Source organism: Anser anser, assembly GCF_964211835.1.
Source record: "Anser anser genome assembly, chromosome: 3".
Classification (NCBI taxonomy): domain Eukaryota; kingdom Metazoa; phylum Chordata; class Aves; order Anseriformes; family Anatidae; genus Anser; species Anser anser.
This window is the reverse complement of record NC_139722.1, coordinates 41,909,006-41,936,662: the sequence shown is the minus strand read 5'-3', so window position 1 is coordinate 41,936,662 and position 27,657 is coordinate 41,909,006. Positions and strand designations below refer to the sequence as shown.

Below are 27,657 nucleotides of genomic sequence, written 5' to 3'. Positions count from 1 at the left end.
ATATATTGCTGTGCAAAAATTGACAGAAATGATATATACAAACTCTGCCTGTACACAGAGTGCTCACATTTCAATGTTGTGTGTGTGTATGCGAAGTATTAGAACAGCCTGGAGCCGTATGCTCTTAGAGATAACAAATTTATACATGTGCTCAAACAATTAAGCAGGACTGGTATCCTTATCATATCCCGTCTGGAGCATGTTGTCTGTGCAAGGCACTGAGTATACTGAACATTGATTACTTCCTAACATAAGCAAAGCAATATGCAAAAGCTAGAACTGAGTCCTACTAATCTGTGGTTGATGCAATTTATTCATGATACTATTTTAGAAGCAGTATCTGAAATCACAATCTAGCACTGAGATTGCTGATGCAGAAGTAATATGTACAAATAGGAACTTTATAGGTAAAACTGAAGATCAAGGTGAAATATTTGGAAAAGCTCCTCTTAGCATTGTTCTACCAATGCATTTTCTCATTGTTGTAGTAAAATGAAAATAACTCTTAATCAGCAGTGGGTAGAATATAGACAACTGGAAGTTTTCATTTAAAACTTATGGTTGTCAGTAAATGAAAGATTTTTCCAGCATATGTTTTCCTTGAGGAAAAAAAAAAAAAAAAAAGGTTTTGAAAAAGAAAGCAAATGGTAAAGGCAGCTTTGAAAGTGGAAAAGTTTGAAAGATCAAACTCAATCATGGTAAACCAAATCCTGAAGATGTAAAAGAAAAAATAATAATAATTCAAGTATAGAATTCACAAAATGGAAAAAAAAAAACCACAATGGTGACATTTTAAATTTTTTAATGAAAGAGATTTTCAATTTGTTCAGGCAGCTTTACTATTTTTCTGAAAAGCAGAAAATGCATTGACATTAAAAGCAACTGATTTATATAAACTTTCCTTCATGATTATTAAAAAAACCACAGACCACACTGGAAAACTATAGACAAACAGGAAAACCTATCACTTCCCGTATGTTTCGAAAGCCTCCAGGGGTTTATTGCCCTTTCTGAAAACACCATAATCAAGAATAACTTGATAACTAAACTTCTGTCTTGGTACCATTGCCTTAAAATTTATTAAGTTGCTTTGCAGACCTGATACCCTGTAGGGCTCAATTTTATAGCTTTTTTTTTTTTTTTTTTTTTTTCTGAGCGGTTATAAAGATTTACAATATTACATCGCAAAATACATGTCCAAACATTTGTTGTATTAACTGTATGGAAAATAACAAGCAGGATGTCATAAAGCTGGCAGAGAAAACATATACATGTTTTTTCTTGCCTTATACAAGATACAAAAAAATTTACAATGAGAATGTTTCATATCTGTGAAGCATGTGTTACTTTTTTTTTTTTTTCATGTACAACCAATATAATAGTATTTAGTGCGTTTGAGAATTCTTCAGCAGAATAAACCAATGGAATATCTCTATGTATAGTTTGGTATTTGTAATATGTTCAGTCTCATGCCCTTAAATTTGATGCTGTCTGAACCCTTTAAATCCACATGAACAGGAAAATGTTGAAGGCATAATATAGATAGATATAGAATATATAGATATATATATATATATAGATATATATATAGATATAGAATATATATGCAGTAGATTTTTAACTCTGCTAAATCTCACTGGGGGTTAGGTATCTTGGTGTCATTTGAAGCTTTAAAAAACATCCCTTTAGGCTCCCAAATTAAAAAAATCTCAGTTTTAAACAGGATGAAGAACTTGCAGTTCTTGTTTAATAAATTAGTTTCATTAGACTACCAGTGCAATAGCTTTTTGCGTGTTTTTCCTCTATGACACCATCCTTTACACTTATCCCCATTTATATAATTGTCATCAAGGGATGCTTTGAGTTCACAACATTTAAAAAGTAAGGTTAAATAATAGTTAATATAGAAAAGGTAAAAAGGAGAAAAAGAAAAAAAAGGAAAATGTACAAGGAGCAGGTCTTCTCAAACATTCCGGTAGGGCTGGTGTAATTCCTAAATACAAGTAAACAAAAAAATAACATATAAATATGAATAATGCTATAGTACTTTTTTAGGTAGCCAGACAAACTGTTTGTCAGAAAAAGGTCTTTGAATTTTGTTCTTCCTTTGGCCCTTTGGAAATAACAGGAAGAACAGACTCCATTGGATTGCTTCTCCTTCAGCTCCTGTAGCAGACCTGAAAAAAATTGCTTTAGGAACGAAATGTTCAGAGGGACTGTAGGACACCACTAGCTCCTGAAACAAAGAAAAGGTAGCTTCTGTCCATGTAAGATGATAATATTTTATATACATATATATATATATAAGGTTATTACAATGTATACAAGATGTACATACTCATATTTTAAAACAGATTGTCAGTACTGAAATTCCCTTGATTCAAAGAAGGCATTACACATTGTGACCCCTCTTTATCTGTCTACAGGATCCAGGCTACTCCTAGAGCATGTTTGAATTAGCTTGCATGTCAAATGAACAGGACCAATGAAAAGCAGTGAGAGTTTTATCCTCTTTTCAGTGATTACAGAGAAAGCAAGATTTTTAACTCAGTCTTAAAGTCTAGAAGAAAAAACTTGCCACACTGCTCTACATCAATACATTTAGTCAATATGTGGACATGTACTATGTAGATGCAAGAATGAAATGTAATTGTGTTTTATCTCTATACTAAATAGTATGTGATACTGGCTTTTAAATTAAAATAAATATACAAACACTATGTAAGTTTATAGCCTAAACTAGAGATAGCAGAAAACAAATGAGATAATAGATCTTATCTACCAAAAAAGGAAATATTTAGTTCCACCCACAGTTGAAACAATATTCTCTTCCACTCACTTCATGGGGAATAAAGAACAAGTAAAAATCCCTTTTGTGTTTGGAATTATTCATTTTTTTGCCCTGAGTTGAAATATTACTTAATCTTTGTTCTTCCACAAAGAAATCCATACCATAAAATATAATTAGAACTAGCTCTTGTCCGTGAGAAATAAGATATGCAGAATAACTTCATCTGAGTTTATTGGAAAGCTAGATGCAGAACTGTTTCTAATTTCCGTGAAAAAAAAAAAAAAAAAAAAAAAAAAAAAGCCACCCTGCATTGGGGTAAAAAAAATCCTTTAAAAAATCTTTTTTTTTTTTTTTTTCCAGAATAACAAAACTCTACAATTTCATTTTTGGAAAAACAAAAAAATAAGCAAACTTCCTTCCTTCCTTCCTTCCTTCCTTCCTTCCTTCCTTCCTTCCTTCCTTCCTTCCTTCCTTCCTTCCTTCCTTCCTTCCTTCCTTCCTTCCTTCCTTCCTTCCCTTTCCTTTCCTTTCCTTTCCTTTCCTTTCCTTTCCTTTCCTTTCCTTTCCTTTCCTTTCCTTTCCTTTCCTTTCCTTTCCTTTCCTTTCCTTTCCTTTCCTTTCCTTTCCTTTCCTTTCCTTTCCTTTCCTTTCCTTTCCTTTCCTTTCCTTTCCTTTCCTTTCCTTTCCTTTCCTTTCCTTTCCTTTCCTTTCCTTTCCTTTCCTTTCCTTTCCTTTCCTTTCCTTTCCTTTCCTTTTTCCTTTCCTTTCCTTTTCTCTTTTTTCCCCCCTCCATTCTTGAAATACACCTATATTAACAGAACCATAACTCTCCTGAAGGTGTGGTGCTTATAAGCACATCAGTTGCTTATGATATTATTTTGTGTCTTTTGGTTTAGAGATATGGAAGAAAGAGGATGTGTGCAGTGCATTATTAAAACAATATTTTAATGAGATATTTTATTTAATTGTCACCAATCTTAAAAAGGTGTCTACTTTTCTTTCTTCTCCCTTCCAAGCTTGATGATCAGGCAGCCGTAGCATTAGGGTGGAAGAAACATTTTTTGCCTTTATTCTAGATCTTTCCAAGGCTTAGCCCAGGACAACCAGGAAGGCTACCTTAACTTGTTTGCTATGAATATGCATAATACAGAAGTGCTGGGATGCTTATTTGATTTAAGCAAAAATCTCTCTACCTTAAATAATTACTCATCTGATTATAACACTACTCAGACATCAGAGAGTTATCTGTGTGCTCTCTTGTGCCAGAAAGATTCAGAAAATAATTGTTTGTATTTTCCTTCCTTATTTTCATTTTCATTTTATTTCTGATGTTTTCTCATATTGAATCCTATTAGATAGTTGTCAGCTTTTTATAGATATATAAGCACAAGACTATCAGGGAGGTCAGAAAATATATTGCTGTTCAACCTACCACATAAATATGTGTTGAAGCCTTGTCATCACTGGGACTCAAACATACTTGTATGCTAAGTACTTAAAAGGTTTGCAGAACAGAGGCTTTAGTAGGAAACATATAGCTCTTCTGACAGACCTCATTACTCTACCAAACTACTTAGTTATCTGACAAACTGCGATAATTCATGACTGAAAAACATGTGACAGAAACAAACTCAGAGTGGTAAACTTATTTCATGAAATATAGTAAAAAATTGAGGTGATAAGAAGAAAACATATCTCCAAGGCTTTGACTATTCATAAAAGCCTAAATAACCAACTGAGCACTTAGCGGTTTATATTGACTGAACTGAATCTCTGAACTTTCAGAAGGTTTTTTTTGTTTGTTTGTTTTTTTCTCCGTATTATTATTACCAGAGAGAAATAGAGAAAAAAAAATATTTAGTGAGCCAGTTCTTTAGTAGATTATTAATGAGAGACAGAATCTTTTAGATCTAGGTCATCAGTTTTCATCTAATCCAGTTTTTACAGATTCATGGATTTCCAGACCAGAAGAACCACTACATATACTCATCCTGCATGACACAAACCATAGAATCTCAACCAATGTCAAGCACTTACTAGCTATTAGAATTAAAGACTAGAGTATAAAGACAATTTTGTTGCTTTACTATGACTATTGAGTTGACTATATTAAACCACCTTTCTTTAGAATAATATTGAATAATAGAGAATTTGTGCACAAATTCTCGTTTGTCCACATTCTGCCATTGTTGTTAACCAGAATGGGTAGTATTAGCCACAGTGCCAAGAGCACATAGAAAATAAACTGCTCAACATTGCAGGTGATTCTTTCTGTTCTAAGTTACAATGGAATCAATTGCCTCTGTTGGAATTTCTTACAAGTGTTGCACTGGCTTTATAATTTGCATTAATCAGAAGAAAGCCTATCAGAGTTCAATAAAAATTGTTCAGAATATTTAAGTGGGAATGTTTTTCATTCAGGAAAGGCAAGTGTCTTTAATATGAAAGCTTTCAGAGGAAAAAGGGAAGGGAAGGGAAGGGAAGGGAAGGGAAGGGAAGGGAAGGGAAGGGAAGGGAAGGGAAGGGAAGGGAAGGGAAGGGAAGGGAAGGGAAGGGAAGGGAAGGGAAGGGAAGGGAAGGGAAGGGAAGGGAAGGGAAGGGAAGGGAAGGGAAGGGAAGGGAAGGGAAGGGAAGGGAAGGGAAGGGAAGGGAAGGGAAGGGAAGGGAAGGGAAGGGAAGGGAAGGGAAGGGAAGGGAAGGGAAGGGAAGGGAAGGGAAGGGAAGGGAAGGGAAGGGAAGGGAAGGGAAGGGAAGGGAAGGGAAGGGAAGGGAAGGGAAGGGAAGGGAAGGGAAGGGAAGGGAAGGGAAGGGAAGGGAAGGGAAGGGAAGGGAAGGGAAGGGAAGGGAAGGGAAGGGAAGGGAAGGGAAGGGAAGGGAAGGGAAGGAAAGGAAAGGAAAGGAAAGGAAAGGAAAGGAAAGGAAAGGAAAGGAAAGGAAAGGAAAGGAAAGGAAAGGAAAGGAAAGGAAAGGAAAGGAAAGGAAAGGAAAGGAAAGGAAAGGAAAGGAAAGGGTCCTTATCTCAACCCTTGAGCCCCTTTCATCGTATTTTCTCCCCGTTCCTCTTTGAGGAGGGGGAGTGAGAGAGCGGTTGTGGTGGAGCTCAGTCACCCACCCAAGTAAAACCACCACAGATATTAAGCTGGAATGATTATTTTAATTTATTTTTTTAATTTTAAAACTGATTGGAGTTGCAAAATACAGGCTTTTGGTAAAACAGGTAAACCAAATCTATGCACACAAATTCTACAAAGAAAAAAAAAAATGACATTTTCATGTTTTCTTTTTTATTTTATTTTATTTTATTTTATTCCTTGCCCCCCCCCCCCCGCCCCCCCCCCCCCCGGAATTCTCAAAACTGTTCTCTACACAATAAATTCATTTCTCTCAATGTCTTTTGCCAGCAAATATGATATCATACATAGACCACAAGTTAGATAATTTCTCTTTATCTGAGATTCATAATTCTGCTAACTCAGAGTTCTACGTAACAATAAAGGAAAGAGAAAAAGATAATGAAATGCAGTTTACAGGCAATTAGTCAGACAGTGAAACTTTGCTTCATTCATACAGTATTACCAGACTGGTTCAATTAAACTCAGCAGCCCACAGGTATTCACAGATTTTTTTCTCCCCTCTTGAAGAGGCAGACATTCTTAATTTCATCAGTTCAGTAGAAAAGGACTTCTTTTGATGGTCTCAGGTGACAACTCTAATGCTATAAAAAGACAATTACATTTTCAGTATATTAATTTCAGGGTAGTGAAAAGGGGGAGGGGATTTAGGACTAAATGATTTCAAAAATACCTTTCAATCCTACTATATATTATTTCTATTTTTTTCAATACAGTATGTAACAGTTGCATAATCTACGAAAAGAAACAGGAGAATTTATGGTTAACTATATTTATATTGCAGTGTATAGTGATATGAACTAAGCAAAAGCTTTTAATATAAACACAGTGTTTATAGAGTAGGAAATTTAACTGTCCTGTTGAGCACATACAACAACAAGAAAATAAATGTAGAGGTGCATTTCATTAATCTTTGAATTTTGCATATTAAACCGTCTTGAGGAATTTTTCAAAAATAAATGTTAAAGTTTGTATTTGTGCATAAGCAAAGGGGAAAAAAAATCACTCTGATTTTTTGTAATTCTGTTTCCTGATCCGATTATTTAAACACATTATTTGCATTAACATTTTGTAGTATGGATGAAAAGGCCCCATTTTGGCATGTGGAAGCACATGTGGGATCTGTTTCTTTCAATCTTTATAATTTAGATGATTTTTCTGAAAGAAGACGTTCATAGTCAATCAGTCCTCCCAGTCCCCTGTGGCTGCAGATAGAGAGTTCAGGGGATATTGCTCTGTGTGTGGATATGTATATCTCTGCTCACAAAAGAGCTGCCATTCCTGAGTGATTTGCAGCACAAGCATCTAAAGAGAAGTCATGATTGCCCAGAGGGTGACTGTGCTATAGTCACACACTACAATGGATAGCCCCCTCTGATTGATGAGTATGATAAGGTGTGTTGGCTGCTGATGATAACGTGCTTCTTAGGACTTCAACAGTTTTATCAGTGACTTAGAAAAATCATTGCTAAAACGGAAATACTATTTACAGTATTGGTCTTAAGAAAGCACTGGGGAATCAGGGGGCTTTTACATTTTTCCAAAATATTAATGCAGGATATTGGATATTTTTGTATTCATTTCTGTTAAAAGATTTATTTGGATTAAGTCCAGAATGAATTGTTTGAGTGCAGAGAAAGGGCTGATATATTGTATCATCACTGTGTTAACTAGGCAGTGACTATATATGCAGTTCCCTTTTTTTCCTTTTTTTTTTTTCTTTTTCTTTTTGATTAAGAAAAGAATTGCCCCACAGGTGTTTCAGTGTGAAGCAATCACACACAATCTGAATACTACATGTATAAATTGAGCAATGTTTTCTTTTATTTTAAAAGTGTTGACATTGATTTCTTAAATATATGTAATGGAAACTACTCATTATTACCCACCATTTATCAGCTATTGCTCATAAACTGCAGAGGCAGCATTCCATAAAACCCATTATGCAGCTACTACAATGCCCCACTGATCTAAAAGTTGAGTGCATCAGCAAAACAGATAGAATATATCTCACTTTCCCACTTTTCAGAAGTTTAAGGGCAAATCCTTCTCTTTACAAATAGGCACAGGTATTAATTTTTAAAATTTGAGAACCTTTCAGATATTCAACAGTTGGACTCAATGATCTTTGCAGGTCCATTCCAACTGAACAAGTCTAATTTCTAATTACTGATTTATTACCTAAAAGTCAAATTTCTTATCATTCTGTAAGTAGTTGTAACACATTAAAAGCCACCAAGTATGAAGCTTTTCATTCTTTAGTGCATCCATGTTTTGTTTATATATAACACAAAGGATAAGCAGAAACTTTGCATGATCCACATTGTCCAGCATAGCAAAAGCTGGAGAAATGTTGTTAACAAGAGATAAGTCCAACATACCCTCACAACGAGCTACTGCTGGATTACTTCAAGAACATTCTTTCCACTTCCTATACCAGAAAAAGGAAGATTTTAATTGTTGTATGAGATGATTCTGCTCGTTTATACCAATAAAAAGGGTTATCATCTTCTGTTCAGATACAGTAGGAACCAGTTCATTTGGTATTTCACACCATACCACAAAACAAACAAGGAAAAACCACACCCAAATACAACAACAACAACAACCAAAAGAAAAAGAAAGCCAAAACCAACCAAAGCCAAAACCAACCAAACAAAAAACACTTAGCCTGTTATATACAAAACTAGTGCTAATAGGTATACCATTTACATGAAGCAGTGAATTTATTACAGACAAAAGATTAATGTTACTAATCTTCTGCTAGGCATACTCTCAAAGTTAGTCTTCTACCTTCTTTGGTAAATAGAGACACTTTGGACCCCACAGAGAATGATTCATTCTACTTGTCTTTGGTGGAAACTGAGATGATGTCTTAAACCTGATGTCTCACAAAAGTTGGGTCAGACAAATCCCAGCAAGATGTTATAGTGATTAAATTGATGTTGTATTTGTGTTTCAGTACAACTGTAAAGTCTCAGACATCCTGGCACACACACACAGATAAGGTGAGAATCAACTGTGTCTTCAAGTGAATCATTGTTATACACCTTACCTATTTTTATGCAGCACAAGGTTTTATTAGTCAATCTGTTGCTGAAGAATATACAGGAATATATTTATGTAGAAGAAGAGAATTATTGCTATTGCACTTCACTTTGAAGATGACTTTCAAGGAAGTCTTAAGGAAGGCAAATCTGTTGAGAGGAAAGATACATTGGAAGGAATAGCCACTTAACGTTTTCCAGAGAATGTTATATATGCAGTGTATGCCACTGGAGTTAAGATGTTTCAGCTTAGAGAAGACTGATGGGAAACCACATGGCATCTTCCTCACAAGGTGAGTTGAGGGACAGGTGCTGATCTCTGCTCTCTGAGGACAGCGACAGGACCCGAGGAAACGGCATGGAGCTGTGACAGGGGAGGGTCAGGCTGGGTGTTAGGGAAAGGTTCTTCACCTAGAAGGTGGTTGGGCACTGGAACAGGCTCCCCAGGGCAGTGGTCATAGCACTGAACCTTCCAAAGTTCAAGAAACATTTGGACAATGCTCTCAGACATAGGTTTAATTTTTAGGTAGTCCCATATGGAGCCATGAGTTGGACTAGATGATCCTTGTGGGTCCCTTCCAACTCAGGATATTCTATGATTTTATTTTCTTCAAATTCATTATTTGATCACATACACTTGAAACAGCAAAGCTGCTTAGTGTACTAATATTATGGCATCGCTAAACATTTACAGTACTATGGTGACCTTTTATGCTGCCATCACACTGACAACTGTCCTGGAAACACTGTTCAGGTCTTAAAAGTGTGCTTCCAGTAGTTCTGCCACTGTTTTAGACGCTTTGTGAATTCAGTAGTCCAAAATAACAAATACAAACCATAGATTTACCTTACTCGTGTTTGATTCCCTATGCAGAAGAAACTATACAGATCTTAATATAGAAACCTAGTCATTTACTATTTGCTGGCATAATTTTACATTGCATTATCAGTGTTGACAGAGGGTGGTAGTATGAACATATGGCAGAATGTTCTTCGATTGTATTAAACTGATCACAAAATCACAACTTGCAGCTGTATTTCCCATCAATTTGAGATAATCTAAGTGTTTATCTCCACTGAAAGAGGGAAGCCTTTGTCCTTGTGATTCCCAGGTGCACGTTCTCACTGCTAACCTTGTTCCAACTCAAGCTATATTTTTTTACCAACTGTGAGCTATTGCTGGTGCCTGGCAGAAAATGAACCATAATCAAAGAAAAACATAGATAGTTTCCTATTCTGAGCTGGTGATCTGAAAGATCCTATGAAGGCCAGGTCTCACATGAGAATGACCATACTTCTAGAAGAAGCAGCAGGTGTAAACAGAGGAAAAAGAAGGAAAGGGAATACATTTTCTCCTTCCCCCCTCCCTTTTTTTTTTTTTTTCAGAAGCAAGTGATCAGATAAATTATCCTACTCATACTCAAGAAACCACAGTTTGAATATAAGAATAGCTAAATTCATGTGAATGAGTTATGTTTATCCATGCTTAACTGTGAAATTATTTGTAGAATATCACCTCTGTCTATTTTTCCTGAATCACCCATTCTGTCCTCAAGATATTAGCTGGAAGATTTCTAGTTTGAGGAATGCAAACAGGAAATATCCACCTGTACTTAGTGCTGCCAATATATACACAGTGGGTGAAGGGAGACCTTTAAGGTAGCTTGAACAAAGCACAAATACAAACAAGGAAGTAATGCAAATGGAGCCACAGAACAACTCAATCCATCTCATGTTCAAGGTCTCATTCAAGGCTGTCTTCAGAATCTAGGGTTACATAAGTTTCTATTTTTCATATGTTTGTTAGTTGTTGGGTATTTTTTGTTTGTTTGGTTTGTTTTTTTTTTGTTTGTTTTCTCTTCTCCCAGATTTTCTACCTTCTTTATCTTTCTATATCATAAGGGTAAATTCAGAACATTCAAAGTTGCAGGAAAGATGTTAGAGTGTAGAATGTAACTCGCTTAACACTTTCTGTTTGAGCTTGCATTATGATTTAATACAGATGCTTGCTGATGCCGACAACTTCTATGTCTGTAGAACAGAATAATTTCTAATTAGCTGAAGGACTGCTTGCACATCTCATAATGCTGTATATTATTATTGCTCTAGGGAAGGATAGGAGATTGGACTCACCTGCACTTAAAAGTTTAGTATAAAATACTAATCTACAATACTTTTGTATTTTATGGTGGATGTCTTCAGAGACTGAAGTATCTCATTTCTCTTGGACAGGTGTTTTGAAATGGAATAATTTGCTCTTAGGAGTTACCTATCCCTTCTTATTGCTATAGCCAAAGCCTCGATTATTGGGTTATATCAGGCACAGCTGATATTATATTATTGGGTTATATTAGAGAATAAGCAAGATGATTCCAGAAAAGTAGGGATCTGTTTGCAGGCACTAATCTTTTGATAGCAGACACAGTAAATGTGATAAAAATTAAAGCTTCTATACCAACAAGCACAATATAGGTAACATGAGTTTTGAGAAATATTAAATAAGTCAGAGCATTCTGCTTTATTTCTATATTCCTTAACTTCCTAGTAAAGCTAGCAAAACAAACAAACAAATAAACAACTGTTGTGGTTTAACCCGGCTGGCAGCTAAACACCACACCGCCGTTCGCTCACCCTCCCCCCTCCCTCTCTGGGATGGGGGAGAGAAACGGGAAAGTGAAGCCTGTGAGTTGAGATAAAGACAGTTTATTAAGACAGGAATATAATAATAACAATAATAATAATAATAGTGATAATGATAATAGTATTAATAATAATAATGTGTAAGAAAACAAGTGATGCACAATGCAATTGCTCACCACCCGCTGACCGATGCCCAGCCTATTCCCGAGCAGCCGGCCCCCCCACCCCGGCCAGCCACCCCTATATATTGTTTAGCATGACGTCAGATGGTATGGAATACCCCTTTGGCCAGTTTGGGTCAGCTGTCCTGGGTCTGTCCCCTCCCAGCTCCTGCTGCACCCCCAGCCTGCTCGCTGGCAGGACAGAGCGAGAAGCCGAAAAGTCCTTGGCCTGGTGTAAACACTGCTCTGCAACAATTAAAACATCAGCATGTTATCAGCGCTCTTCTCATCCTAATCCAAAACATAGCACCCTACCAGCTACTATGAGGGAAAATTAACTCTGTCCTAACTGGAACCAGGACAACAACACACAAAAAGAAGCAAGGTAAGGCATGACTTAATAATTTTATATCATATTAATTCCAAATACTATGTTACTTTGAATGAAATGTAGTCACAGCAAGAAATCCCATTACAACTTCAAGAGCCTTGTATTATAAACTGTTTCTGCTGATTATTGGGAAATATTAGGAATAAATACTTTGTGTGTGTGTATGTGTTTTTAATCGCTCCAAAGTTTGGGTTTGATAGCACTCCCAATGACTCCTCTTGAAGTCTGTGTAATATAATTCCATAGCTGATAGTCTGTTGATTTACAAATTTCCTACAGAAATCAAAATTGACTGACAATATAGATATAAAAAAATGCTATGTATAAAACTGCTACCAAACATCTCTTTTCAGGAGCTTCCTAACAGAGACTTGGTTTATGTTTTTGTTGTTATTTTTTCTAACTTACCACTTTCTGTCTTTCTTCTATACTCAACAGTTTCCAGTGAACTGCTCTCTTCATACATTTCTTTTGCTCTGCAGAACACTGATTTGGCAATTTCATGTGTATGGATAGATATTCAAAAGCCAACTGAAATCAATGGCACACAGAAAATCACCTACTCTTTAACTCTAGAGCCTTAGTCTGTGCTTTATTTCCAGTTAGGCACTAATGAGTGCAAATTCACTCTGTGGAGGCAACCACATGCATCCTGAAAGTCAAGTTTAAATCAATATGGCTCTGGACAGTTGTAGCAGAAGTTGCAGCTTGAAGGTGCAAGCAATTAGTTTGTAAGCACTTGAAGTGACTATCATATTGTGTACTTTGAAGATACCCACAATGGTCTTAGCATATTTGAGAAAATAAGATAAGATGCAAGATAAATGAAAGAGAGACAGACTCAACACTTTTCTGAAATCTTTCCTCAGATTTTACATTTTCAACACACACATACACATGTCACGGGCAGGGATGCCACCCACTAGATCAGATTGCCTAGGGCCCCATCCAACCTGCTCTTTAACACTGGCCCCCTTGGCCTGGTGCATCCACACAATACCACATTCCTGTTAAGTTACTGAATGTCATGAAATTAATGAGTTGCACTAAAGACATATGACAAACAAACTCTTAATATATCATGAAATTAACTTGAAAAATGAAACAGATGAAACTTCTTCAATGAGGTTGTCAAATTTTATTATTGTTTTTTGTTTTTAATAATGGGAGTTAGAATTTGGCAATTCAATAGCACATTGAATTTTATTTTTTTTTCTCTTTCAGAAGCATATTATGATGTGAACAGGAGAGCTGTCATTAAGATAAAATTATCAGATTAATGATACAATAATATATTAAAAGGGATCATTAATTTCTCCCCTCAAAGTCTGAAAGATAAAATAAGATTTACTATAACATTGTTCACTGAGAAGTGCTTTTGTTTTGTGTTGTTTTGTTTTCCCACCGAATATTGTTTTTCTGTGATTTTTATTTCAGAAAAGCATTTACTTTTTAAGTGAAAAACTGTCACATCCTTTGATCATTATCGTAGAAATACAGTTATTCCTGTTTTCTGATTTCCTAAGATAGTATAATTTTCTGTGAGGCCCCTCAGGTAGAAATATTCAAAGAAATTCCAACAAGGTGTCAGTGAAATATTATCAATGTGATTCCTTCCAGTTCATTTCTATTAAGGTTAAAACATTTTTCCTCTTTGATGGATCATGAACTCCCTCCAGTTATTCACAATTCCATCACCTCTGGCCTGAGCAACACAATACTATGAAGAGCTCAGCTGTTACGGTATATTACATTTTGCCACCTTGAAAGCATTGTCTACCCATTCAATCTTTACCTGTTTTATTGCTCTACTCATAGACTATCATATTAAATTCAAGGGCTCTGACATCTTTTTCAAACAAGCCCAAACTTATTGAAAACTACGAAAAATATTTGTAGGTGTTCTTGGCATCTTCAGTCTTCTGCAATAAAAGCTTTTCTTTGCTTGCTTTTTAAAAAGCACTGTTATGCTGGTATAAGTAAGAGAAATAAATCTCATTAAAAAAATAAATCTAAAAAATCTTGTTACTGGGATATAGAAGAAACCCATAATTATTTGATATTCTTCTATATGTGTTGAATTTCTGTTGCTCATAATGATAAAAGCAATTAAATTGTAGATAGAATACTGTAGAGTTTATTCTTATTTCAGTTTAGGACAAACTATATTCCATACAAAATGAATTAATAACAGCACAAGAGCTTAGGATGTATTTTCGTCAGGTATGGAAACCAAAGTTGGTGACTGATAGAAGCTAACACTTTCTGAAGGTGTGAGTGATACGAATGATATTATCGTAGCTGACTGGATGGAATGCAAAGAGTAAGCATATTACTAATCATCATCTCTAGTATCTGACAAGAAGCTTGACATGAACTGGCAATGTAGAGTTTCAGCCCAGAAAGCCAACCGTATCCTGGACTGCATCAAAAGAGAAGTGGCCAGCAGGCTGAGGGAGGTGATTCTCCCTCTCTGCTCTTGTGAGACCCCACCTGGAGTACTGTCTTCAGCTCTGGGGCTCCCAGAAGGACATGGAAGTCCTCCACAAGAAGGGCATGGAATTATTAGAACGAGTCCAGCAGAGGGCCAAAAAGATGATCAAGGGGCTGGAGCACCCCTCTTACAGAGACAGGCTGGGAGAGTTGGGTTTGTTCAGCCTGGAGAAGAGAAGGCTCCAGGGAGACCTTGTAGCAGCTTCCAATACCTAAAGGAGTCCTACAGGAAAGCTGGGGAGGGACTCTTTCAGGGAGTGTAGTGATAGGACAAGGGGGAATGGCTTTAAACTAAAAGAGAGTAGGTTTAGATTAGATATAAGGAGGAAATTCTTTACTGTGAGGGGGTGAGACACTGGTACAGGTTGCCCAGAGAAGCTGTGGGTGCTCCATCCCTAAATGTGTTCAAAGCCAGGTTGGATGGGGTTTTGAGCAACCTGATCTAGTGGAAGATGTTCCTGTCCATGACAGGGTGATTGGAACTAGATGATTTTTAAGGTCCCTCCCAACCCAAACCATTCCATGATTCTGTGATCTGTACAGAATGCAAACACAGAAGACAATCTGGATGGAAATGTCATGTTATGACAGAATTTGGGATGGCTAACTAAAGCTCTCATATAACACTCAGCATGTTTTTTATCTTTTTCTTTCCAGCCAGAATATTGTGCACAATACGAATGAACTTCTGGGAGACAGTTAGCTGGTCTATTTGCATTTTGCAGTTACTTTTTAATGGATTCCTATATTTTCCTCATTTTTAGACTGTCATATGGCATGGATTAAAATACTAACAGGCACATTCATATCAGGTTGAAATCATCAAGCTTAAATAGCAGTTATCAATGAATTACTGTCAAGAAACTAGGAAGATGCTTGATGTTGGTGAGAGATCTATCTTACGTCCAGTGTAATTTAATGGTTTCATTAACAAATTAGATGACTTATCAACCTTGACACCCAACAGTAAGTGCTGCAAACACTTTGGAGGATAAGTTGTGAATTTAAATTGGTACTGATGAATTGAAGAAATAGTCAGAAGTCTTTAAGGTGAAATTCAACACAGCAAAGCAAAAAAAACACTACATACATAAAAAAAAGTATTAAAAAAATACATTGACAAAAGCAACCAGGATGGAAAAAAATATATATATATCTGTGATATAGTGGGCTGGAAGTTAGGTCAAATAAGCAATTACTGCTGCTGAAAAGACAAATAATATTTTCTGACATGCTAGGAAGTGTTTTGCAAACAAAAAAATGAGGTGAGGGATAATTATTCCTCTCCAAATAGTGCAGCTAAAGAACTGTTTCCAGTTTCAGATGTTGTTAGAAATCAGAGGAAAAAATGCGATACAGCAGAGAATAAAACTACAATACAGCAAACAGAACCAATGAATAAGGAATGAAAAACTTGGAGGACTGTGTTTGGTTAAAAAATAGAAGGCTGTGTGCCTGGAAGGGATGGAGAAATGAGTCTCAGAGACTTTATAACAATTTTCTAATATTAAAATGTTTCTTGTAAGGATAGTGACTTTTATGTGTATCCAATCTTTTGATTACCAGAATGAGAAGTTATTATTTTATTTTCAGAAGTGATGGTTTAGTTTAAGTGCTAGAAAAACTTTAAACTTGCTTTAGATGTGTTACTTGAACTTCTCTGGGAGTAAAGATTGGACCCCTCTTTATTTCTGCATTTTTAAAGGTGATTTAGATTTGTACATTTTGCAGGTTGTCTATTTATCATTAAAAGAAATTATACCATAGTGAAAATATACACAGCTTTCTTTATTTACATATAACATCAAATGGGTTAACTATGTATATGCATATTCTCAGTAATGCTAAAGCAAGCTGATAAAGCGAAAAGAATTTTTTTTCCCCAATGATTCTTATAAAAACATAACATTATGAAGTTTTTCTATGCTTTTCATGAGATTTTACTCCAAAATTTATTTTCAGGATAAAATAGAGAAGGAATAAATTTAAAATGTCAAACTAAGTTGTAATAATCTTTTTTTTTTTTTTTAATGCTTATTATTGCATATTTTAGAACCATCTAATAGCTGCTTTAATTTTGGAAATCCATGAAACTGCAGTAAAAAATCTTAACGTAAGGACTGTAAAATAATAACAATAATAAATAATAATATTTCTCTGGAGAACATTTGTGCCAAAAGGAAATGTTTAAAGTTCATAAAGTAAGGCTGACACTGAAAATTTTTCTTCTGTTACAAACTAAGCAACTCAAACACTAATCATTTTAAAATTAATATAAATACTAAAACAAACAAACAAAAACAGGACAGCTTTTTTTTTTAACAAAAGAAAGATTACAAGCAGAAATAAGATATTTGATTGTTTAAATTAAAAACAAAATAAACAAACAAACAAAAAACCAGCAAAATGAAAAAGCAGTTGAAGTGGGAGGCAGGAATACTGAAAAGAACCTCTTGCAGGACTTCAAGACTTGCTTAGGCCATGCTCTATTTTGTATCACTCTTTGGACATGGGATTTAGTATCAGGGACATAGCTTAAAAGAAACAATTCCTGTGCCCAAACCTCTTTTCAGGGATTTTGGAATGGCAAGGAGCATATAATTATGCTAAAATTAGACAAGAATAGGTAAAATAATGATATTTCAAAGGACCATTGGATGATCTCTAATTAATTTCTGCTGGAGGTAAGACATCGGCACCTGTGTATATCTGCTGTATACATCTGCCTATCAGCTCCTGGCTCCTTTTCTCAAAGGGTGCTGTGATCTCACTGGTCATGTGAGCATGCATGCACTTATCAAGCAAGACTAATTCTGAAGTAAAAGCAGGTTGCTGAGGTCTGTGTGCTGACAAATTTTTAATATTTCCAAGGGTGGAGATTTCCCAGCCTCTTTGGGAAACCTGCTACAGTGCTTAACAACTACCACTGTGATTTTTTTTCTTTATATCTAATAGAATTTCAGTTACTTCAATGCATTGACCTTGTTATTTTGTTGTGTGACCATGCTACACAAGGAACTTGCCTCCAATATCTCTCAGTCATCCTTGATCCACTCAAGAGTTCTTTCGGGTTAACTGTGTGCCCTAGAGATGAAGGGAAAAGCTTACTTACCAAATTTCCACACCTTTTTCTGTTTTAAGAGAAAAGCAGAGATGTTCCCAGGAACTTGTTACGCCTACGGTGAGTCAGAGACCTGAGGAGTGATGGACGGATACTGCATTTTTGGATTTGTGTAGGATCTGATGCCATTTTTCCCCAGTTAAATCACAGTAAGTAGTGCTTTCCCTGAGGGAAGAATGGGTGAATGAATGATGGGTGAATGGAAAAACTTAGTCCTCCCTCAGGCTTATATGCTAGGTAAATTTCCTTGAATGGACTTGCAAAAAGCCAGTTTACTTCACATACCCTAGTTCTGGCGTCTTTACAAGCTAATTTTCACTATGCATTTCTCTTTTTCTCTGCCAAATATATTTACAAAACAGCATGTTGTTCTCAGTCTAAGCAGTATTCAAACACTACTTCACAAGTTGTCAAAAGCCTAGTCAGGCACTAAGAAAACCCAAACTCACATAATTAAGTTAAACTCAGAGCAAATGTTGTCAGTCTGTGTTTAGACTGAAGTTTGCTGCCTTTTTCAGATAGGAATGGACTGAAAGTTTGCTCTATTTTCAATTATACCAGTTGGTCCAAAAACAAAGACCAACTTTGTATTTCCTCATAAACATATATGTTTATATGTAAACATATATACACACATATATATATTTCCTTATAAATCTTGCTTCAACAAAGAAAACAAAATCATTGTAGAGTCAGATATTAGCCAGACTGACAAAAACCTGAAAATTATCAGTAATGCCTTTCTGCTATCCAAAAGTTGCAAAAATGAACTCTGGCTAAAAGATTAAAAGTCTGTTCTCCTGTTTGTTTCCCCATCGTCTGTTCTTCCCATTTCCCCATCACCTTCTAGCCAAGGTTTGAGTAGCACTTGTTGATAAAGCTAACTTAGTGGATTTGTGTAGTGGGTCTACATAGCAAGGTTTTGGTAGGAGGGGGCTGCATGGCATCTGTAAGAAGAACCCAGCAGCTGCCCGGTGTCAGATAAGAGACAGTTTCAGCTGGCTCCAAAAGGCACCAGCCACTGGCCCGAGCTAAGCCAATGAGCAATGCTGGTTGGCCCTGTGGAAGAGCAGATTAAAGGAAGAAGAAAAAACAAACAAACAAACAAAAAAACCCACAAACAAACAAACAAAAAAATGCTGTGCAACAGCAGCTGGGAGAGTGAGGACTGAGAAGTGGCCCTGCAGATCCTAAGATCAGTGCAGCAGGAGGGCAGGAGGTGCTCCTGGCACACAGAAGTTCCACTGCAGCCTGTGGAGAGGCCCCTGGTGGAGCAGGCTGTCCCCCTGCAGCCCATGGGTCCCACACGGAGCAGATCTCCACGCTGCAGCCCGTGGAGGAGCCCCCGGTGGAGCAGGTGGATGTGGCCTGGAGGAGGCTGCGGCCCACGGAGAGCCCCCGCAGGAGCAGGCCCTGGGCCGGAGCTGCAGCCCGTGGAGAGGAGCCCACGCAGGAGCAGGGGGTCTGGGGGGAGCTGCCGCCCATGGGGGACCCGTGCTGGAGCAGTTTGCTCCTGGGGGATGGACCCCGTGGTACGGAGCCATGTTGGAGCAATTGTTGAAGAGCTGCTGCAGCCTGTGGGCAGCCCCCGCAGGCTCAGTTTGGGAAGGATGGCATGCTGTGGGAGGGACCCCACGTGGAGCAGGGGCAGAGAGTGACCGTGAAGGAGCGGTGGAGGTGAAGCGTTAGGGACTAACCACAGCCCTCATTCCCCTGTGCTGCTCAGGGGGAAGAGATGGAAGAGGGTGGATTGGAGTATAGTCCAAAGCTGGGAAAACTTGTGGATTTCAACTCTGTGTGCTTAATGGTGGGGCACACAGGGCCCGAAGCTACAGACAACAGGGGGAAGGTGTTTTTAGTTTGTTTTCTTTGTCTCTAACTTCTCTAGCTTGTTAGTGATAGATTTCTGTAATCTCCCTACTCTGAGTCTGTTTTGCCCATGACGATAATTTTTGAGTGATGTCCCTGTCTTATCTCAGCCCTTGAGCCCTTTTCTTCATATTTTCTCCCTCTTTCCCATTGAGGAGGTAAAGTGAGAGAGAGAAGTTCTGGTGGAGCTCAGCTGCCCAGCTGCGTAAAACCAACAGTTTCAGTGTCTGGATTTCTCTGAGTGCAGAAGACTCAATTAAAATGTGTCAGACACTAGGCTAGTGCAGATTTTAAGCTAGCGCATACAGATTTTTTTTCTAATCTTTCTAAAAAAAACTTTCATATTAATAGAACTGGGTTTCTAGCACATTCATCTACTGCTTGCTGTGTTGCAAAGGTAAATTCTAGTCAAATTTCTAGTTTATGAAATAAAGGAGGGTCTGTTTCATGTCAGCACAGGATATATTCTCTACCACTTAGGTTCCATTAGTGGTCAGAACCTAAAAGCACAAGAAAATGAAGAACACGTTAAGCTTTTTCTTCCCCAGCCTATCAGCAGAAGAATCCTGGACAAATTCCTGTGCAAAGGAGTTGCCACAATACCTGGAATAAGTTGCAGTTAGCTATTTTTTTTTTCAGCCGTGTAGAAGTGCCTGCTCTATGGCTTTTTATTCATTTCTTCCTTCTCCTTCTTCCTTCTTCCTTCTTCCTTCTTCCTTCTCCTTCTCCTTCTCCTTCTCCTTCTCCTTCTCCTTCTCCTTCTCCTTCTCCTTCTCCTTCTCCTTCTCCTTCTCCTTTTCTTCTTCTTCTTCTTTTCTTCTTCTTCTTGTCTTCTTCTTCTTCTTTTCTTCTGCTTCTTCTTTTCTTCTGCTTCTTCTTCTTCTTCTTCTTCTGCTTCTTCTTTTCTTCTTCTTCTTCTTCCTATTTATTACTATTACTACTTTCTTCTATCACATTTTCCCATAATGGAAATAGTAGGGGAAATTATTCCCCTGAAAAATAACCTCTTTGGTTTCAGATTGTTTACAGACTGGTCTAATTCACCCTACGAATGCAGAGACATGCATACTATACACTGGAAGAGGAGGAAAGACATAGAGAGGTCCTGGGGAGCGTCAACTTCTGCTGTGGAAACTAAAGTACAGAGGGTGTATTTAATAAATAAATAAATAAAAATCACAAACCACACAAATGAATATAAATACTGAGGTACTTTTACTGTTTACTCATGATCTGTGGAATTATTTGTAACCGGTACTATAAGAAATAGACATAAACTTTCTCAAAAACAAACAAACAAAGCCATGCCTCCCATAATGCTTCTTTACTGTTTTCCTGACTTGGTATAACATTTACAATGTAAAGCTCCTGGGAATGTTAAGAAATTTCACTTTATTAATATGAGGCATATAGGACTCTCACTATATGAAATCTTTTGGACTCCCCAGGGGTGAGAAAGGATCAAAACAGTCCCTCTGTAAACCAGAGGTATTAATAATTTATTAATTTTTGTATTATGTTATATTAAGACCAGCATTATTTATGTATTGTAATGATACATCGTGAAATCTGTACTGATGGTATTCTGTCACGCGTTGTAAATACACCAGAACACTATAGAGAAAACATGCAATGCATGGGTATGAAAGTTATGAAAGGTATGCAGTCTGAGTGCAGGGCACAGGCAGCCATTCCATTAACTACATCTTTGGATGATGGAGTTCCTTCCACATCCAGTCAGGTTGCATCTGTTCTGGAGTGAGCTAACCAATCTGGACACAATTAATATATTTTTTTTTGTTAGTCTCTTGAGGGGAGTTGTGCAGAAGTTACTGACCATTCCGTATCCACTCAGGAGAAATAATTCTATTAATGGATACTGTACCTGTCTCACAAGAACTAGCAGTTCTTCAGGCATCTGTCCCATGGCACCATCAGGATAGTGTGTTTCAGTAAGAGAGAAAGACATCGAACCGAGATACTGAGTAGGTAACATCAATAGAACCACTTGACTTGAAAGTGACCATAGAATTACACTTTCCTCAAGCCTATTTGCTAGTGGAAGTAATGTGGATACACATTTTTTTTATGTACAATATGTAAAATAGACTTTTTTTTTTCCCTACATTACAAAGTTTTCAGCAATATCTTTGAAAGGAATTAGTGTATCTCATCTTCTCTGAGAAACTTCTTTTATCCTGAAAGAAACCTTACCTATGAGAAATTGCAGCTAGTATTAGGTTGCATTGTCAATCTCATTAGACATAGTTCTCATTTCAGTTTGACTTACAGTATGATAAATCAGAAGCAGCTTCTTTAAAACAAAGAAAGACCTTGAGTCATGTCAAACCTAGTGAGCAAGTCCTATGCAAATGCCATCAAGCTTTTGCAATGCTCAACTGATAAACAGTGTGTGGATCACAGTCTACCATTTTTATTCTGGGCTTTAAAAGAGGTACAGGCAGTGAAATTACTGTTCCATTTGCGCCAGGCCTCCTGCATAAAACTATAATTCAGAAGACTTGATTTTTATATCTCCTTGTATCTGTGTATGTTTATTGCTTCTATTTTACTTGGTTAAAATCTCTACCACCTTCCATATATTGTGTGCCAGCACACATATGAAGTTATTTCTAATATTGAATTAGTCCTATATCCTTTAATAATAGGATGCTAATAACGTTTTGGTTTACTGTTATCCTTAAGATTTACTTTTTTATTTTTATTTTATTTATATGTACATCTTAAACTGCATTACTTATCAAATTGTTTCAATGGTAGAATAGCACAAATACTGATTTGAATATACTCCAAGGAACACTGCTTAGGAGAAAACCTCCTTGAAATGTAAGAAACAGTATGAAAAAATGCATATACAATATTTGATAACAAATGAGAGCATCCAGATCTAAGTGGAAGGATGTCATCATTTTCGGATTGATTTTTAAATGACTTTGGTTGTTGCCAGTTATCCTGGTTTAATTCTTTGTTTGATAAGAAGTTCTGAGAGTGAAAACATGCTTTGAATATTTATTGCAATTTAAGTTGCTAAAGAAACATATTTAATCTCAAAAATGCAAATTCTATATAAAATATTTACATTTCATTAAATAAGGTGAATTCTCATACTTCTTTAATTTTCTTGTCTTTTTTTTTTTTTTCTTGAAGAATGAGATAAAGAAAACCCCAATAAATATTATATTTTCTTTTTTAAATCCTTCTGGCCTTCTCTGATTTAAAGTATTCCATGACATCATCGGCTACAACTGTTTTATGCAGTATGTGACTGCCTGAATACCATAATTAAGAGGGGTAGGCTACTTTCAAATGAAAAGAAACAAGAACCTTTTTGCAACACATTCCCCAAAGCTTTTATTAAAGAAAAACCTGTTTCATTTACACTGGTACAAATGTGTGGACATCTAGAGTGGCTATATCTATTGGATTTTGTAGGTCATAAAATTATTTTCTCCTCCTGATTTTTCTGAGCTCTATTCTCAGTTCCATAAATGCCTTCAAGTTGCTCCATACATTTTGTAAATACCTGTTATTTTTAATTATAATTTTCATGTCTGCAGTCCTTTAGAGACCTACTCTGGAACCAGGGCCTAATGGAGTACCTATAAACAAGACACTATTGGAAACAGAGACATGGTCTTAAAGGTCTTAAAACTGAAGGTGTCAATCTTGCAATGAATTACGCATGCCTTTAACTTTATGTGTCAAGAATAAAACCACTATAATGTCCTGTCAGCTAGGAATGGGGAAAAAAATCTCACTCCCAGCTAACACTTGTGGTTGAATAACTTACTGTAGACTCAGCTCTCCTGGCAGAGCTCAATATATGTCATGGGAAAACATGTCACACTTATGCAGACAGAAAAACACTTCTGTTTGTTGCTGCTGAATTTCCATTTAAAAGTGTTGGCAACTTGCTCATAACAATTTAATTTCACGTTTGCTTTCAATTACGAAAAATGTGAACAATATAACAATGTTAACATTTAATTGCAATTTTTTTATTATTTTTTTTTAAGCTTGATGTGACTTCTGACTTTTATCTTTCCTATAGGAATGCCATTCTATGAAAATATGCACTTAAAAATAACATGACATTTATGAAATATGTATCATTTTAACAATGAATAGTAATTTTCACAATTTTCAATGTAATTTTCACTTGCTGATCAACATTAATATGACAGTAATCGCTAACTACACATTGCAGTTTCATTATATTTCTATGCAATTTATTTATTTATTTATTTATTTATTATGGGAACCATCATGGCCAGGGTTTTTGTTTGCAAGTAGACCATTTAAAATATGAATACCTATCTCTGCCTAAAAATACGCAGTGATTTAACAATAAAAACTCAGTCCTTGGAAGTGGTTTAGAAATAATCTGCAGATAAAACTGATATTTAAAGAATAGAAATTTACTGAAATTATTCCTAATGTTACAAGTCAAAATTCCCTCTTTTCCAAAGAGCTCTTCAAAATCCTCATGAGCCCTAACTCCTCCATTAAGTAACGTTGTTGTAAGTCAGCTTCTTTAGTTTCCTGGTTAGGTCCTTAGTGGCTGGTCTGTCTATGAGTATTTGGTTTGATCCCATTTTGTTCCATGTAACTTCCTATTCTCATATAGTCATAGGCTCTGAGTCTAACTCTCAGTGGAACAGTAAGATACAAACAGGATGACTTTAATGTGTTTTTTAATATACATTCATATGTATATAAGCATGTATGTCTCTATATTTACTGTGATATGAAAGATACAAGATTGTATGTGTACCATAGTCTTCAAATATGACAATTTGGTAGGGAAGATTGTTAAAGCCCAAAACCCCAGCAGAATTTTGTCCCAGTTTTGGAATAACTCTGAAGTAAACTAAGTCTTCCACATACATATTTCTGATATTTTAGTACTTGTGGCCTAGTACAGCACTTGCAATTTTTTGTGTGTGGTCAGCTGTCAGATAAATTGTAGACAGTAGATCTTTGCCTCAATTAGATCAACACATAAGTATTGAACTAGTAAAAAAATCAAGTACTTTTTTTTTTTTTTTTTGGATTCCCTCACAGTTTAAATTCTGTTTAAATTTGGCCTTGGGAATCATTGGTTGAGGAAAATGGTCTTTGGTCAAATTTTTGTAGAGCAAGTATTCAGTTTTTACAGAAAGGTCCTAAATACAGACATATATAGAAGATTGTGGAATAGCAAATGCAGATGCAGAAACAAGGACTGCCCACACAAATTGACTCATTATGAAATATATATTTGTCTGAATATCATTGAGCAAGTTGTGGGATTTTTCTTCAAAAAAATTATTTTCCTTTCTATACACACCTATTGTAAATATCTATGTTGCTATGTATCAATCTAACATTTTGGCCTTTCCCTATGTATTTTCAAATATTTGCACTACAAAATAAAAAACAAACAAACAAAAAAAACCCTCTCATTCTTTCCCTAGTATGCTTAAGCATTCAAGCTTCTCACAAATCCTCAGAAAACATAAATCAAGTATTTTTTGTGAGCTGGTATCTGAACCTCCATCTTCATCTTTCTGGTGCCACTATAAAGCCTGAATAACTCTGTAACACTGACCTGCATAAAGTGTTCCCATAAAGTGTTACCTGCTGTGTTTTTCTTCTTCCATTTTATTTTATTTATTTTATTTTATTTTTCATTTTTGAATAATGATTTCGTGACAGCTTCTGTTTTAAGCAGCTTTACTACAGCAATAGGGTGCCCTGGTGGTACCCAGGAGAGACATTTTCATTGTCAATAACTGAAAGATATAATAATAACCTGGTAAGCATCTGCCTGCTCAGTGATATGAGTTGTGTAGTAGCTTTCCTGAAATTGTCCTGACTGGTTACAATCCAATAGCATTTCCTGCAATTGCTGTTGTTACTACTGTCATTATTACTACAGGGTGAAGTTCACCCTGATACAGAGGACAGCACAAGGTCAATTTGTTTTTGAAATCCTGAATCAGGCTTTTCTGACACTGTTAAAGGAGACTTAAATTTTGCACTTTTATGCTTTCTCATTGCATAGAATTGAATGTAGCCCATGCTAGGAATTTTTTAGCATTTTTGATCTGTAAAATGTCCGCTGTGATTTTTTTTTTTTTTTTGGCCCAGGAAGAAGAAAGCAATTAATAAAATTCAGCACTCCATAAAAGCCTATGCAAAACAGCAAGTGGTGTAAATCAGACGTGTAAATCCTATGCAAAATAGTAAGAGGTGTATATCACAGTTAAATCTGGCCCTGGCTGCACTTGAGAGAACAAGTAGTGGAAGTACAGACACAGGGAACTATGAAAGCAAGAAAAAATCCAGCAATTCGGAAACCAGTTCAGCCTCAAACCCATCAAAACAATAGCTTGGAAATTATACTGATATCTCTAAACAGGACATAATAAACACAGCAAGCTCCAGATACAAACTTTTAACTATCTTACTGTCAACTGAGAAACTTTTGCATGCTGCAAGAGTAAAGAGAACTCAATATATTTTTTCTAAAGGGAAAAAAAACCAACCAACCAACCAAAAAAAACCCTACCAATATCAACAATTAATACACACACAAAACAAAATGAATAAGGAAGTGTATATAAATCATTATTAGTAGTACTGGACTGAAATGCTCAGTTACATAAAACAAGTAGAAAGGTAATGCTTTCCCAAATTACACCACTGGCAAAGGCTGACCCCTCTCTCCCACTTTCTCTACACTTCCCATTCTATGAGGCATACTGTTGAAAGCATTGTTTCTGTATTTAAAGAGCGCATAATTTACTCTGTGTATCTATCATCTATTCCAAACAAGCAATATCCTATGAACACACAGTTTTTATAGGTCAATGGCACTGAGTTTGTCCACCCAGATTGCAAAATATGTTTTATGTATGGTATTGCAGTTGTGATTTCTTTTCTTTCCTGAAACAATCTCAGAAATGGTATTACACTGAATTGATATAAAAACAAATATTTGGATACAGTTTGTATTTTACATCATCTTAGTTACTTTAATGTTTTTACTATGAAAGAGTCTAAATTGTATTACTGAAATTGTGTCTAATTCCATTAAGTTTCACCACCAGCTCACCTTCAGTTATTATACCTCATTTAAATTTCATGAATTGACCAATATGCTCAATAATGGAATTTGCATTGTTTGAGTTGCAATTTGGCTTTATGCATTGCTCATGAAAACAACCAAAACCAAAACCAAACCAAACATGAAATCACATAGGTTCTTCAGAAAATGTTAGTTGCTTTTTTTTTTTTTTTTTTGTGGGTTCTTTCTGCTTACTCTGAGATCAAAAATTGTCCATTCTGCTGTATTAAATGTCAACTACAGTGAACTTTTGAGAGAACAGAAATTAACGAAGTCTCAAATACTTCTGTAACTTCTCTAATTAGGTAAGTGTTTAGCCAAATCTAGACAACATGACCAGGAGGTCTTAAGCATATTCCCAGCATATGTATATATTACAGCCTGGACTGCTTGAACTTCTTCAGCTAAACTTAAGTACATTTTGCTCTGTGCTTTTTGACTCGTGATAATTTCTATGGATTAATTTCCATTTTATTTTATTTTATTTTTCATGTATATGATTTTTACAAATTTTGACTGAGTAAAATCAGAGTACCATCAGATTCTAGAGATATTTATCTGAGGTTTGGAATCTTTCTTTTTCACAGTTTTATGTTCATCATTCTACTTTCTATTACCACTGGAAAATAGTAAATCATATATTCATGAGAATGAAATATGTTATGTACTCACGATAGAGAAGAATAGAAACGCTTCTGTTTTCTTAAATGTCAGAGCATACTCTCCATGTTCATATGCAGTTTTTATAGCAAAAGGAATGCATTTCTAACTGTCTCACCTGTAACACATGCTTTTGTTATCTCATTATGACCTTTATGAACTTACTGCCCTCAAACTTATAAGTAAGCAGTATTTACACAGTTACATTAGCTATGATGTCT

The 27,657-nt window shown here is 36.0% G+C and overlaps 2 long non-coding RNA genes across 2 annotated transcripts; one reads left to right on the top strand and one right to left on the bottom strand.

The window, feature by feature from the left end:
* Positions 1–6,136: 6,136 nt before the first annotated feature.
* On the bottom strand, positions 6,137–11,822 carry LOC310896131. The gene is made up of 4 exons (XR_014581212.1): positions 11,786–11,822; positions 8,304–8,353; positions 6,596–6,657; positions 6,137–6,506 (listed from the first exon to the last, which is right to left on the bottom strand). It is a non-coding gene; the product is annotated as an uncharacterized lncRNA (long non-coding RNA).
* A 32-nt stretch (positions 11,823–11,854) lies between these two features.
* Positions 11,855–26,942, top strand: LOC310896132. The gene is made up of 3 exons (XR_014581213.1): positions 11,855–12,155; positions 17,796–17,924; positions 20,663–26,942. It is a non-coding gene; the product is annotated as an uncharacterized lncRNA (long non-coding RNA).
* Positions 26,943–27,657: the final 715 nt, after the last annotated feature.